This window comes from Dipodomys ordii, unplaced genomic scaffold, assembly GCF_000151885.1.
Source record: "Dipodomys ordii isolate 6190 unplaced genomic scaffold, Dord_2.0 Scaffold15, whole genome shotgun sequence".
Lineage (NCBI taxonomy): Eukaryota > Metazoa > Chordata > Mammalia > Rodentia > Heteromyidae > Dipodomys > Dipodomys ordii.
In genome coordinates, this window is record NW_012267231.1 from 4,568,194 (window position 1) to 4,580,941 (window position 12,748).

General features: G+C 51.5%; 1 long non-coding RNA gene across 1 annotated transcript; it reads right to left on the minus strand.

Moving 5' to 3' along the window:
• Positions 1-978: 978 nt before the first annotated feature.
• LOC105982253 lies at positions 979-3,233 on the minus strand. Its single transcript, XR_001174877.1, has 3 exons — positions 3,001-3,233; positions 2,741-2,801; positions 979-1,046 (listed from the first exon to the last, which is right to left on the minus strand). It is a non-coding gene; the product is annotated as an uncharacterized LOC105982253 (long non-coding RNA).
• Positions 3,234-12,748: the final 9,515 nt, after the last annotated feature.

Below are 12,748 nucleotides of genomic sequence, written 5' to 3' on the forward strand. Positions count from 1 at the left end.
GGAAGGTGGCTCAGTGGTAGAGCGCTTGCCTTGCATGCCTGAGGCCCTGGGTTCGATTCCTCAGCACCCCATAAGCAAAAAGAAAAAAGCTGGAAGTGGTGCTGTGGCTCAAGTGGTAGAGGGTTAGCCTTGAGCTGAAGAGCTGAGGGACAGCGCCCAGGCCCAGAGTTCAGGCCCCACAACCGGACCCAAAAAAAAATTAAAACAAACAAAAAACCCCTCTAATGGTTCCTTCAGTATTGGTGCAGTAACACCTTCTGAGATGTGCAAGTGCTAGCCAGGTGTGTCCCAGGAGGAGAGGCTAGAGGACACCTCGTTCACTGTCACCCTGAGAACCTGCGGTAGCACCTCTACCAACGCACCGTACTGTGTCCACTTTCACAACATTCTTGCACGTTCTATGCCACTGATTGGAAGGAACGCCAGTGGGTGACAAACAGGAAGGACCTTGGCTGAAAGCAGCAAGTGGCAGCTGGCTAAGCGGCCCCGGAGAATGGCCCCTTCCCTTCCTCCCCACCCTCACCAGGAGTCAGAGAGGGGAGGGGAATCTTTGCCAGGGAGTACACTTTTTTTTTTTGCTTTGTATTTGTGTGTGTGTGTGTGTGTGTGTGTGTGTGTGTGTGTGCTGGTCCTGGGGCTTCAACTCAGGGCCTAGGCACTGTCCCTGAGCTTTTATGCTCAAGGCTAGGGCTCTACTACTTGATCTGCACAGCTCCACTGGCTTGTTTTGTTTTGTTTTGTTTTTTTCGTAGCTAATTGGAGATTAGAGTCTCATGAACTTTCCCGCCTGGGCTGGCTTCGAACTTCAATCTTCAGATCTCAGCCTCTTGAGTAGCTATCATGACAGGCATGAGCCACCGGCGCCCAGCCACGAAGAAAATTTTAAAGAAATAAAAAAAAAATCATTCCTTCCAGCTTTATTATTTATTTCTTTTTATTTTAAATGTAAGCTTCCTAGCTCACATATAAACTACAATAGTAGAGGGAGGGACACTGTGTGGCTCCATGCTGGCTCCTTCCCAGTGACATTTTCCTGGACTCTGGACCTAGAAGCAACCAAAAAATAATGCGGTGAAGGTACTAATATTTATCAAGTGTTTGCTGAGCCCATGGTGTTATAAAGAGGAGAGAGCAAGAGCGGATGCCGGAAGACTCCGCTCCCCACATCATTACAACATCATAGACCTTCTTGTTTTGTGGACAAATGGTTGGGGGAAAAGGGGCAAACTGATTTTTATTTCTCAAAAAAAAAAATGTGGTGCCAGTGTTTCACACCCATAATCCTAGCTACTCAAGAGGCTGAGATCTGAAAATCACAGTTCAAAGCCAGCCAGGGCAGGAAAGTCCATTAAGAGTCCTATCTCCAATTAGTCAGCAAAAAGCCAGAAGTGGAGCTGTGGCTCAAATGGTAGAGAATTAGCCCTTGAGCCAAAAAAAAAAAATCTAAGGGAAATAGATGGTATTGAGCAATTATTATTTCATGAGATGTATTAATAGTACAATCTGTATGAAAAAAAAGAAAGAAAGAGAAAAGCTAAAGGACAGCACCCAGGCCTTGAATTCAAGCCCCAGGACAGGCACACATACACACACAGAAGCCAAGAGTAACACTAAACTCTACTTCATAAACAAATGCATAGTTTAATGAAAGAGTCAAAGAAAATGAAGAATCATCAAGTGGATACATTTGATAACTTTAAAAAATAATGTTCATAATCTTGTCACATCTTCAAAATACATTTACATGACAGTCATTATCCAACTCTGGGGCTAACTAGGATTAAAACCAGAAAAGTGATGCACAACAAAAATTCTAGAAATAGTGCTGCGGACTAAATGTGTGAATCTCTCCCAAATTCCCGTTGCAACTTCCTGCCCAGGAAGGGACTTTAAGAAGGAAATCAGGCTGGGTGCCAGTGGCTCATACCTGTCATCCTAGCTACTCAGGAGGTTGAGATCTAAGGATCACAGTCCAAAGCCAGCCCAGGCAGGAAAGTCTGTGCGACTCTTATCTCCAATAAACCACTCCGAAAAACAGAAGTGGTGCTGTTGCTCAAGTGGTAGAGCACTAGCCTTGAGCTGCAGAGCCTGAGGGACAGTGCCCAGGCCCAGAGTTCAAGCCCCATGACTGACCAAAAAAAAAAAAGAAGAAGAAGAAGGAAATCAGTCACAAAGGTAGAGACCTCATGAGCGGAATGAGTGAGCTTCATGTAAGACCAGGACAGCCCCCTGAAGCAAGGGAAACAAACGTCTCCCAGGCAATAAGCTACCCAGCCTACCACATTGATGACAGCGGTCTGAGGCAGCTAAGATAAATGGATTCAATTGGTTTCCAGCAAACCAGAAATAAATAACTTGCTAGTGTGATGCTGAATGCTGGGACTTTTCCAGCCTGGCCTCTACAGGCCCCAGAAAAAACCTGACTGTGGTGACCACGCACCTATGCGTGCCTACACACATCTCTATGTATGTATGTCTCCCCTTGATAAAGCACTGGGAGCCTGGAGGGCTTTCCACGCTCACGGTGTACCTTGCACACTTGTCCTCTGGCAATCACCCCAAGAGGCTACCAGGGTATGTCTGGCAAACATGAACTTGACCAATGTAAATAAACCCCTTAATCCTAAAGGGACACCCCCATACCCTCTGGAAACCACACACACACACACACACACACACACACACACACTCCCTCCCTTCTGGCCCACCTGGACACAGGGCTGAGGGGCCAGGACCTTACCTCTTGGCCTCTCCCTCCACTCCTACGTTCCTTCTTCATCCAACCCCATGCACCTCAGGAGCTGTTGGAGAGCAAGAAAAGAGGTGTCATTTTCAGCTTTTTTTTCAGGTGAGTGTTAAATTCTCTAAAAGAAAAACAAAAAATCTCTCACGTTGGACCTTCCCTATCTAAAAGGTCACCTTGAGTTCCCCCACTTCCCTCCCTGTCCCACATCCACCCCCCCACACACACACTTTTTAACTACATACTAGAAGGTTTACCTTGCGCAGCCCTGGTGGCGCCCCCTGTGGGACGGAGGACCTGGGCAGCAGCTGCTGTGCTTCTCTGATTCTTCCATCAGCGAGGCGGCGGGTCAGTTTCTGTGGGTCCAGATATGGCGCATGAGGGCTCCCGCCTGCCCAGGGCCAGCAAGCGGTGAGCACTGTCTACGGGTGTCTCTCAGGAGGCGCTCGGTGGCTCACGCCCGTCATCCTAGCTACCTAGGAGGCTGACATCTGAGGATGGCGGTTCAAAGCCAGCCGGGGCAGGAAAGTCTGTGAGAGTCTTCTCTCTGAGGAACACCAGAAAACCAGCCATGGCGCTGTAGAGTGTTCGCCTTGAGCAAAAAAAGAAAAAGAACACTAAGCCAGATGTGTGCAGTGCTTTCTAGAAAAACGACACGGCTGGCTGGTGATTCCCACCGCCCCTCCCCCCCCCCCCCCCCCCCCCGCCCAGGGCCCCAGAGGGTGGCACGCAGGTGTCTCTCACCTGGGAGACAGACAGACGCCTGGCTCGGCTGTCATCCATCTCCCCGAGACTAGGTTCCTTTTCACCGTCGGTTGTTGGGGATGAAGGATTGCGGATGATGCTATGTCCAGACGGCCTTTCTGGGCTGCGCCCACTGAGCACTGCGGTTCCCTCCACGGACGAGGCCGCCCCCCTCCCCCCCGCCCCGTGTCCGCTCCAGGTCTCAGTACTGAGTTCCACACTCCATCTCCAAGAGCCAAGGAAGGAGGAGAGGCTGGCTGCCCTGCCCTGGAGCCTAAGTCCAGCTTGGCGTGCTCAGACAGAGATGAAGGGGGCGAATGGGCCCCTGGCCCCGTTCTCGGGTGCCCCCCCCAGTTCATGGTTTGCTCTTTCCAAGTGAAAATCTCATGTGTGTAAGTCCTGCGTGGGTCTGCCCTGTGACCTCTTGTGGCGCCCTCCTGGGTCACCCCCTCCCCCGACACCGACAGTCACCAGCTTCGTGCGTATAGAAAGCCGGCAGCGGACAAAGCCGTCCAGCTCCAACAGCGTATGCATTCTGGGAAACACTGCAGCAGCCGGGCAGCTGATGCACCTGTCAGTTGTAAACCAGCACACGGGGACCCCTCAGCTCCCCCCCCTTCCAGGCCTCCCTCCCTCAGGGAGAAATTCCATGATTTCAGACTCTTGGGGCCCTTGGTGACCCAGCTCAGCCGCCTCCGAATGGGACATGGCAGCCGCACTTCTCAAGGGTTCCTGCTGCTCCCGCCACGTGGGCAAAATCCATGCTCGGAAGCCAGGCCGTGGCTAGACTGTCCTTCAGTCTAGCTGCGAACACGGCACAAAGGGCCGTGGGAGGACAGGAGGGAGGGAGGCAAAGTCCCTCACCTTCAGCTGAGTCTTGCTTAGGGCTCTCAGAACAGCTGGCCTGATCTGAGGAGATTTGTATTTTCCCCCCTCCTGTGGAACAAACAATTGGAATTCACTTAACCTGTCCAAGCTCAAGTGTCCTCAAGTGTAGAATGGGGGGTGCTGGGAGCCAAGGGCTCTCCCAGAAACCTGCACCCCAGACCATGTGAAGAGGGGCTGCCATTCAACAAGGAGAACTAAGCGTGCCGGGTGCAGTCAAGGCCGCTCATCAGTTGACTTTGGGATGTGGAAGCGATTTGGGGTTTTCCAAGAAGAACCTGTTATCATCACCAGGGCCAGAGAAATTCTAAAAGGGGGAAGGGAGGGAGTCACAGATTTGAAGTGGAAGAAAAGGATAAAAGCCAAAGGATGCAGGGTGGCATCTGGGAATGCAGACAAAAAAAGGGGGGTGGGGAGAAAGTGATGTCGAATCCCCCCTTAGAGCCAAAGAGCGCAGCATTGGCCTCGCTTTGATGTCAGACACGTGGACAAGATCTGTTTTGAATCTCTGGCTTCTGGAAGATAATAAACCGCCTTCCCTCGCCCGCCATTCTCCACGCCCGCACCCCCCACCCGTTTCCCACTGGCTCAGTGCTTCTCAGCAGCACCCCGTCCCCCCACAGACTCCAGCTACCATGAAATCAGAATTGTCAAAATTGTGTTTGCTCTGTTAAAAAAATAAATAAACAGGAGTCTTGACTCCCGTGTTTACAGGCAGCCCTGGTTGTTTGTAAACCATTCTCGTTCCAAAATACAACATTTTCCTAGCGTCTTCCTCCAGGCCTGTGGCTTCCCTGAGAGCCCGAAAGGCCAAACGGGGATCACCTGTTCCCTCAAGGAATTCACTGTCTAGTTGGAAAAAGAAACACAGAAGCAAATACCTAGGATCCCTGACCTCTCAGAAGTTAAGTGGAGCCGCGAGGCCCCGCCCCCTTAAGGATACAGCAAGTAGTATGGAGAGAGATGCTCACCAGCCCATCTCTTCCACCTTAAGATCATCAGTCTCACCATGGAGCGATAGGGGCTTCTGATTTGGGGTTGGTTTGGTTTTTTTAACCCTAATGAATAATTCCGAGTCACGACTAAGACACTGCGTCACCGAAAGATCTTCTTTCACACTCTACCTTGGGCTCTGTGCCCTTTGCATGTTGTGAGGAATGGATGGATATTTCTAAGACGGAGGCCGGTTAAGAACACAACACATCTGCTGGTTGGAGCACTGGCTTCGCCTCCGCGTCTCCCCCGCCCCGCCCCAGTCTCAACACAACATTTCAAGTCGTCATGGAATTCTTTAGGTAGATGCATAGGACAAACTCAAACTCATCCCTTTTGTATTTTTTTTTCTATTGGGACAGAATTGTCACAGGGATATCAAGACAAATAGGTACACAGAAGACTTACTGGAAAAGGAAACGCAACTAATGTCTCCCTCTTGCGTTGAATATTGACTTTGGAAATGGCCAAACTGGCCACCTGGTGGGAGGTATTTTCACATACCTTTCAAGTGGAAGGTCTACAAAAAAAAAAAAAAAAAATCACCTTAATGAGTTCCGGGCATGTCTGTTCTATAGTAGGATAGGTTTTGTTGTTTTGTTTTTTTCTGAACCTAACCAGGTAAACCCAGGCATGCAGCGCTAGGAGGCAAAGTGACAAGATCAGCACTATGATTTAGGAGCTGTGATTATGATCAGAGCTATGGTTACGAGTGGCCCATGGACCCTTCCGGAGGCCGTGGCTTCCCCCAGGTGTTCGCGTTAGCTTGAGTTCCTAAACCTACTTCAGCATCAGTAAGACCCTGCAATCATATTGTTTGTTTCCTGGCTACTAGCAAAAGACTCTAACAACAGACATGGCAAGAGAAACGTCCTTGGGGTTCCAAGTTTTCAGAGCATCTATCAAAGCTAATTTGGGGGCTGACATCGCTCTCTTTTTTTTTCCTGCTTGTCTTCTCCTTTTTCCTCCTTCAGCCCGATGCCGGCTGCCATGTGGGTAGCCAACTGCCCAGTGGAGGAAGAGAATGGTGGCCTTCTCCCCGCCCCCACTCTATATTTTCCCCAGCACCTCTTGGCCTTGGCATTTTTTCTTTCCTCCCTCAGCTCTCTCTTCTCAACTCTGAAAGACCATCCACTGCCCCAGAATCTCAAAAAAAAAAAAGAAAAAAGCAGCAATTCTTTTACCCCATTTCATCTCAGAACCGCGTTCCATGACTGCTTTAGCTGTCAAGGAGGTAGAAGAAGCATGCGTAATCCATCAACATGAATAGCCCCGAGCGTGTCAGGTCTAAAGGGGGTCCCCGCACAGGTGGCATCTGTGGCCATTTACCAAGAAACCATAGGATTCAAGACGTCATTGTCATCCAAACCTCCCCTCCCCCCCCGCGTGTGTGCATGCACACGCGCGTGCGCGCATACACACACACACACACACAGAAGCCTAACCCACAGGGTCATCCTTTGACAAATAGCAAACCTAGACTGAGGAAGGCCCCAGAGCATGGCGTGCAGTCGGTCTGCGATACGGGACCGGCTGCAGAGACTCTCCTAGGAAAGGAAGGCTGCCAAAGGTTGACAGGGTGCTCAAGGGAAGTTTCTAAACAGCAGGAGGAGAACGAAGGCAGGAGACAAGACGAGCGCTGACAACATGTTCAACAACGTAGGAGACCTTCCGCGGGTACCTGGGAGGGTACACATGCCCTGGACAGAATGTGCCAGGCCCCGGTGACCCTCCAAAGCTGAGCTAGAGAGATAGGACTTTATTCTGTCAGCAGTCGGGTGTCATGGAAGGTTCTGGAATACCTCCTAAGGGAGGTTTGAGAAAAGCTACTCCAACAGGATCTGTGGGGTGGGAAGAGGGTCTATTGGCAGAGAAGAAAGAGTGGACAGAGTGCCATCTTCTTAAAACCCACGTCCACCTAGAACCCCAGAACATGGCCTTATTTGGAAATTAAGTCTTTGCAGATGCGTCCTTCTGGATTGGGGGTGAGCCCTTCCTCCAAAGGCCCAGGTGGAGGATGCCCAAAGGCGCATGCGGAGAGAGGCAGGGCAAGCGCTCTGTGGTGACCTCCCCACGCCAAGGAACACCCACAATTGCCAGAGGCCACCTGAAGTGAGGAGAGGGGCATGATGGGACTGCGGAGGACCCCGCCCGGCTGGGACCTCCATTTGTGGGCCTCTGGTATCTAGAACTGCAAGACCATACATTTTTCTTTTCTTTTTTTCATTTCAGACCATTTCTGTCATAGTCATCTGTTCATAGCAATCCTAGGAAGCCAATAAAAAGACCAATAAAGGGGCCTGCTGTGGCCGAGGCGCTGGGTATGAAACCTGAGTTTCACGTCGACCCTGGAAAAATAATATTGGCCAAGAGTGATCTGTGGGAATAAGTGGAGAGCGAGCCAGCTGTGGCAGCAAGACGCGCCCCAGAGTGTGAAATTCTAGGAAATACATAGTCTTCAAGGGTCTTCTGGGGGCCCCCAGGACAGAATCAACCTGCAAAAACCCAAGGGTCTCAAGCAATGCTAGCCCCCCTTACAGGGAACTGTGTATTGAAAAACAAAAAAGGTTTCTGGTCTCCTTTGCTTGTCGTACTTGGACACATTCATTAGAGAAAAACGAATGCCTACAATAGTGCAGAAAAGTCTAAAAGGAACTCCAGCCAAGGCCAGCATGGTAGCGGCAGGAACTTTCTGAGTCACACAAAAGGAAAGGCAAAAGCCCATGCCCAGGCTGCTCCCTCCAGGGCCAACTTTCCTAGCCTGGGAATAAGAGAGGCCTGTGTGCTCTGCAGCCCCATACTCCCCCCGCCCCCCCACACACACACCAGCCTCCCCAGGGCTCATGAAATCAAGCATCATCAGAGGACCACATCCTGGGACAGAAGGTGTGCTCCCCCCACCCCAAAACCTGAGCAGAAGCACCTTCTACACCCCCCTCACACACACACACACACACACACACACACACTGCTCCTCAATACCCACCCCCCTTCCTCCTCCCACTACAACCCTAGAAGCTGTCTCTTAAAGAGGGAAGAGCCAACAAACAAGCTAGTTGCCCTTGGCCTCATCCCTGGGTCCCGTTTCTTTTTTTTCCCAAGCCTTCAGGCTTCTCCCAGCCCTAGGCCCTTCCCCTCCCCCTCACATGTCCCTCCAGCTTTCATTTCTTGCTTTTTTCCAATTCAGCCCCTTCCTGAGGGGCGGCGGGGGGGGGGGGGAATGAATGGTGGGGGAGGGGGGTTCAGAGCCCTTCCTTGAGCATTGCCTATAAACCTGCCACCTGCATCCTTTATAATACAGCTGACAGCGAGGCCTCAGCTCCAGGTACCTCTAGAAGATGGAAGTTAGGGCGGAGCTTGTGCATTGTGTGGGGGGGGGGGACGGACAAGGGAGGTGGAGGAAAAGAGGATTCTTATATAGATTTTCTCAAGAAATTAGACCTAATACTGGAAGTTTTCTTGTTCTTTTGTGATGGTTTATTTTTTAACTTGGCCTACCTCTTACCGCCCCCCAGCCCCACCCCAAAATTCTACTTCTAGAAATTTGCTCTGAGAAAATAAGATAGGTGTGCCAGAGTTGGAGCCAGGCTGCCCATCACAGCCTCTATAAGCAGAGGAACATGAAAGTCGGTGGCGCCTAAAGACCAGAATGGAAAAGCCACTTCAGTGAAGTTCTGGAACATTCTCTCGGTGGCTTCTTTCTCTAAACCAACTGAACCAGGGAGGGTTCGCTCCCCCACTGCCTCCACAGGGACTGTTTCCTTGCTCAGTTTTGTTTTTACCTCTGTTGCATTTTTTGAGCCATTTTCATGTTAGATGTGAGGCCGATAACATTCCAAGGGATGTTTTGAAAGAAAAGCTGTAGAAAATGTTTTTAAGATCATTAAGTGAAAATAATAATAACATACTCTGTGATGTCATTCCTACTGAAAAACTAAAGATGTATCTGCACGAGGTTGAACAGGGTGCGCGGCTGGCCAGGAGGACTTTCTGGTGATTTCTACCTTCTTGCTCGTGTGGTATTGTGCTAACTTCTCTCCAAGGAATACATCGGGGTGGGAGGAGGGGGGGGAAGAGGTGATCAATCTCAAAAAAAACAAAAAAGAAGTCTTTTTCAAGCCACAAGTCATTCACCTTATTATACTCGTTCCTTCCTGTCTTGGATAAACTTCTACAAGGAATAGAGAGACCGCGTTCCCTTCCTCACTCATTCCCTACCCTACCCAACCCTACTCCATCCTGTCAAAGGCTCACACCTCCCCCCCTGCCTCCCCCTCCCATCGACAAAGCCACCCAGGGGGTTCTCCAGTCCCCCTCCTTCCAGGCTGCTGTGTCACATCGGTGGGTCAGGAAGTTCAGCAGACATTCATTCAGCACCTATTGTACACCTGACACACTGGTAGGCACTTTCTGAGGTAGGCTGGGGGGTCAGGAGAGACTGGGTGCCCACCCCCACCCTCCTCCACACCCCTGCCTCAACCAGGACCCACGGAGGACAGCTCTCTTGTTCTCTTGGGCAGGATCTTACGCCCTAGATTCTTTGTTTGGCTCCCCGAAGCCCTCCTCTGTGTCTCTTCTTCCTCTGTGTCTCTTCTTCCTCTGCCTCCCCGCGCTTCTCTCTGTCTGTCTGTCCTCAGGACATCTGTCCCGGCCCCCTTCCTGGGGCTGTCTCAGCAGTTCTTCTTAGGGAAGATTCGGGGACATCATTGTCCAACACCCCAGGCCAGGCAGGAGTGCACAGTGTCGCCATGTCTGTCTCCTCTGAGGCCACAGGGATGTGTGTCATTCTGAGCTCCCACCTCTTGTTCCCTTCGTAGTCGACGACCCCTCCCTAGGCCCACCAGACACTCCATTTCCTCACTTCTCTCCTCCACTCGCCATCTCATGGAGGCATCTCGTCTCTCTCCTAAGGCCTCCTGTCTGGGCCCCAATCTCACAGCTCTGCCTTTCACAGGCCACTAGCTCCACGCAACAAGGCCCAGCAACCAGCGGCTGGCTCCCTTCACCCCTCCTTCCCACTGCAAACTCTGTTTGCTTTCCCCGCGCCTGCCACTCCCCCCCCCTGCCATACTTCTATGCCCGAGCCCCAGCCAGGCTCAGCCCCTGAGCCTTCTCCCCGCCCACCCTGGTTCCAGAGCTTTCTCCAAGCCCCTCTGCTAGACATGCCCCCCCCCCCGTTCCCTTTTAGTCACGGAAGCACACGGTGATCACTTGTTGAGACTTGAATGACCAGTTTCCTTGGGCTTCCCTTCCAAATCAAGGTGTGGGACAGCCACACTAAGCTGTAAGTCATTGTACTCCTAGCCTCGGGGCCTGGGGGGGGCGCGGAGCCCGTCACAGTTCACCCTCACAGGAAGAAGCCTCTTGACTAGGTTCACTTTGCCCTTCCTGAAGACAGGGCAGGCCTAGGTGCCAGCCATTTCTAGAAGTTTCCTGCAGGACCTGGCCACCCCCCCCCCGACCCCTTCACACCTACAGATCACCCTAGTCGAGGCAAAAAGACCACACACACCCCAAAACCTTTCCTTCTCCTCTCAGAGTCCCCAAACTGGTCTGCCAAGACTTTGATCCACCGGAAAGAGAAGAATGATGAGGCCTTTGTCAAGCGGGAGACCCCACCCGCACCCGACCTGTCCAAAAGTGACTGGAGCAAACACCTCAAGCACAGGAGACCCCTGTGTCCTGAGCATGATTCCCGGCAAGGGCCTTGATACCCACCCCCGCCCGGCCCCGTAAAGGAAAACCTTCCCTGGTCACTGTATTCTCCTGTGTGCCTGGCCCCTTAGCCATCTCTGAAATGCTCCCTCCCTCAAATCTTGTCCCAAGGTTGATGGCCACATAAAGAGGATCCGTAGTGTTCAGGGCAAGGAAAGCAGAGATCAGCAACCATAAGGACCTCCCTCTCCCCCTCCCCCCCACACACACCCCAATCCCTGGAGCCAGGGGATACGGGCTCCTCCTCAGGCTCAGGGACACATTCATCCTGTCCCTCTGCTGACAGGAGGAGGTTTATTACATCCAGCACTGAAATAAGCCCACGTAGAGCCTTGGTTCTGTGGCTGCCATGCGCTCAGATGCCTGCCCAGAAGGACAAGAGCTCTGGCAAAGAACGGAGGACAGAAGGAGCAAGAGAAGGGCCAAGACCGGCCCTGGCCAGGTTCCACTAACAAACTCTTCATCCAGTTGTTCTTCAGCTCAGGCAGAGACCTCAGAGAAGACAGTGACCCCAGGGGGAGTCCCCTGGGACTTCCCAAGGACATTCACTTATTCAATCATTTCCTCACAATTTCTCTCTGGGCATTTCTTGGCCAGTCCTAGCTCACTGGGGTGCATAAAGAGATGTGGACTGTGGTCTTGAGGGGTGGAGGGTATTTATCTGGCTCTCAGGACCAACTGCTGAGAATGTGAAGCCGAGAACATTCCAGTGGCAGTTGGAAGCAACTGTCAGGAGCCACGCCCCTCCCGCTCCCGAGGGAACAGAAGTCACAGTCTAGAGAGAGAGAGGCGCCCTGGGGAGCCTCTGGAGGCAGCTGTGGGCTGTGTCCACTCTTAGAGGCCTTCAAAGGAAGGAACCACGAAGAAGACAGGAAGGAAGAGGCCTTGTTTCTCATTACCTAATGATCTCCGAAGCTGATTGCGCCGACGACAGCTCTGTCCATCGAAGAAGGCTCACAGCCTTTAAACTCACTGACTGCGTCTTCCTTACCCTCAGTGAGTGAAAGGGGTTCGACAAACACTGCATGAAGAACAAGTTCACACCAAACCTGAAGTTTACGAGAGAGACTGAGAGAGACAGAGAAACAAGTTAGTAACAACAGATTCAAAGACGACAGAAGTCACAAAGCTGAGAAGAGGATGTGTGTAGGCCATCCTTCGGTTCCGTGTGTCCCTCTGATATTGTCAGCTTACCAGATGACCTGCTAATCCCCAAAGAGTTTGTTGGATTGTCTCAGCCTCCTCTGGAGGTCATAAGTGACAGTCCCAGTAACTCTTAGTGGTGGTGAACCAAGTAACTAGTGCCTTTACTCTAGATCCTTAGGGTCATGTGAGACTTGAGAATGGGAGGGTCTGACCCAGGTCCCTGTCGGCTCTTGGGAGAGTTTAGAATATTTTGGGGGCACTTCTGCAAGTGTATAACCATATCGTGGACCACAAACCACAAACCTTTGACTAGGTAGGAATACAGGACTTAGCGCCTTCTACCAGAATAAGAGATGTTAGGCTTGGGTACCTCGGATCTTTGTAATCTTCTTTAAAAAGCCTCTGTGTTACCGACATGGTTTCTGAGCCAGTTGTTCTATTTCTCCGCCCAAGTCTCTCAGAAAGGTTTGCTCACAAGGATCACTCCCTGCCACAAGTGGGCATTGAATGTGGACGTATCTA